This window comes from Panthera leo, chromosome B3 (genome assembly GCF_018350215.1).
Source record: "Panthera leo isolate Ple1 chromosome B3, P.leo_Ple1_pat1.1, whole genome shotgun sequence".
Taxonomy (NCBI): domain Eukaryota; kingdom Metazoa; phylum Chordata; class Mammalia; order Carnivora; family Felidae; genus Panthera; species Panthera leo.
The window spans coordinates 5,357,351-5,360,517 of record NC_056684.1 but is presented as its reverse complement, the minus strand read 5'-3'; positions in this window follow the sequence as shown (position 1 = coordinate 5,360,517).

The window sequence follows — 3,167 nt, the reverse complement described above, 5'->3', positions numbered from 1 at the left end:
CTCCGCGCGCCGTAGCCGCGCTCCCGCGGGGCCGGGGCCGCCCGCGCGCTCTGCTGCGCCCGCCCCGCGCCGGCCCCCCTCGCCTCCCGCCGACTAGCGCGCGGGGCGGGGACAGCTGCGCCGACCCCGCCCCGCCTCCTCCGCGCCGGCCCCGCCCGCCGGCCGGCCCCTCCAGCGCGGTCCCCGCCTCCGGCCCCGGGCGCCGGCAGCGGAGCCTCAGTGCGCAGCCGCAGCCCGGGCCGGGCCTCGACTCGCTGCGACAGATTTCCGAGGGGCGAGTAACTTCATTTTTCCGGATCTCACTAGCGTAAGCGCATTGCCAAGCAGTAGTAGAAACATTCTTCCTCCATTTCATCCGCCGAGCAGTGAAAAACCCGGTCTCCGGACTCGCCTGTTCTGCTCCACGTCCCCTTAATCCGATGCAGTTACGCTTCTCAGGCCAAGGGGTGCTGCCGCCCGTGGGTGCGATCACGATGCCTATGCGTACTTGCCACCCCTTGAGAAAGACATCATTTTCGTGGTGTTTCTCCTTTTACCTGGCATCTGGGTGGGTCATACTTTTGCAGCATCAAAACCCCTACCGCAGTGAATATCTCCATTAATTCCACATTTGCTCTCTTTTTATGTTAACTGTCTTAGGACAGAGTCCCAGCAGTGAGGTTTCCTGGGCAAAAGGTAAAGACCCATGTGACTGATGATACTTGGCATTCTATTGCTCCCCCAAAGGATTGTGCTGTCAATTACAAACTGGTGAATATTGCTTACACAATTTTTTGTTTGATTAGCCAGATTTACACTGTCATCTCGTTGTTTTCACTCCTGTCTCTTTTATTACCACAGACATTTTTCTAGATTTATTTAGGAACCGGAATCCCTGGTTCTCAGGTGTTAGACTTAGGCTAGGTTCATCATTCCCTGTGTTTCTGTGATTTGCCCTGTGTTCTGGGAAATTTCTCTCCCAACCTTACTACTGAATTTTCCATTTTGGCAATCATAACTTTCAAGAGTTCGTTTGTTCTCTAATGATTTTTTTTGAGTTTTTTAAAAATTGATGTATAATTTATAGTTTCTGGCACAAGTCTTCAGTCTACAGCTGGATAAGTTTTGATAATTGTATACACTAGTATAATCACTACCCAGATCAAAACAAAACATTCCCCGGGGTGCCTAGGTGGCTCAGCAGGTTAAGCATCCGACTTTGGCCTAGGTCATGATCTTGCCGTTCTGGGTCTGAACCCCAGGTCGGGCTTCGTACTGACAGCTCAGAGCCTGGAGCCTGTTTCAGATTCTGGGTCTCCTTCTCTCTCTCTCTCTCTCTCTCTCTCTGCCCTTCACCCACTCATCCCCGTCTCTGTCTCTCTCTCAAAAATAAATAAACATTAAAGAAAAAAAATTCCCATCATCCCCCAAATGTTCCCCTCTGTCAAGAGGTCAAGCAGTCCCTAAGCACAGCATGGTGGCGTTATAACAGGGGCACAAGAGTTACTACTGAAGCCCCTAGGTTGGCCTGCCACATTTCCGTAGACTCAGCCAGTAAGGAGACCACAAGCTCCAATGGATGCAAACCCAGCTTTTTACTCATACAGGCAGCAAAAGCAAGACCAACATGGTGTCACCTTCCCAGGTCAGAGGACAAAGGGAACTGGAGGGACCAGATGATAGGTGATGTGGTGGTAGGACTCTCTGTGGCTAAGGAGCCAAGCAGACACTTTCGTGGCCTGCAGCTGCCCCCTAATGGAGGGAGGGACCAATTGAAGGGCAGAGAGAGAGGGAGAGAATCCCAAGCAGACTCCACACCATCGATCCAGAGCCTAACGCAGGGCTTGAATCCATGAACCATGAGATCACGACCTGGGCCGAAATCAAGAGCCGAATTGTTAAACCAACTGAGCCACCCACGGGCCCCCACGTCACCTTCCCTTATTCCTTAATCCAAGTGCAGCAAGAGGTGTTGGCAACCATGAATATGTTGCCTTGACTGGCCAGCACAAAGCCCAGGGTAATAGAATTGTCCATCACCACTTAGACTACTGGTTAGTGTTTGGTAGGTAAGTATAGGCCTAATGTCCACAGGCATAACCACAGCAGTAGGAGAAGCATCATCAGGTTACAATCTCCCACCCCCAGCTCTTTTTGCAGGTGTAGATTCCAGTAGTCTCGTTTCCTGGAGGTAGGCATGAGAGGGAAAAAGAAAGAATACGGCAGAACTAAATATGGTCTCTTATACCCAGTTGAGACCTCCTCTTCTCCCTCTCAAGCTTATAAACACGATTTGAATGAGAACAACCCTTTCCTGGAATTGTCACATTTAGATTCCACACTGCCTTGTCTCAAGGGTGTGCTCCAGAGGGAGCTGAGCTTTGGTTGTCCACTTACCTTTTTTAGTTTCTCCTTGAAGAATACATTCCATCTTTCACTGGCACCTGCCACCTGTTGGCGATACAGGGCATGAAATGTTGTCAAACGCCTCAGGCAGTTACCCGCCGCTGAGTGCTCTTGGCTATAAAGGCAGCACCACTGTCTAATTGGATGTGTTTGGAGAACCCAAATACACAACACAGTCCATTTAGGAGTCCTTAAACAGTATGGCCCACACCTAGCGGGCAGACGGGAATTGCTGTGCCCAACCGGGGAAAAGCTGCCTATGGCAGTCAATGCCCAACAATACCACTGAGCAGAAAGTAGGAGACCCGTCTAGTCTATCTGTCATGACCAGGCAGGTTTGGTGCCCCAGAATACACGCCCCAGAGTTCTTTCACTCTCCTGGGTAGCTAGCAGTCCAGGCATATTAGTCCGGGCATATAAGCCAGGCCGTGGGTCACAGATGGCCTGCCGTGTCCTGTGCGATAATGGATCCAGTTGCCTATAGTTCTTACCTGGGTGGTACAGTTCGAAACAGCTTGTTGGTTCCACTGCTGTTCATGATCAAAGGGTCCTTTCCCATAGATAGCCTGAGTTAGTCAAGATTCTCCAAAGAAGAAGCAACAGGATGTATGGACGTGTGTGCGCATGTGTGTGTATTTGTTTGTTTATTTATTTATTTAAAGAAATGAGCTCCTGTGATAATGGAAGCTGGCAGGTCCAAAAAAAAAAAAAAAAAAAAAAAATCTCGAAGGTAGACCAGCAGGCTGGAGACCCAGGGAAGAGCCAAAGTTGCGGTTCAAGTC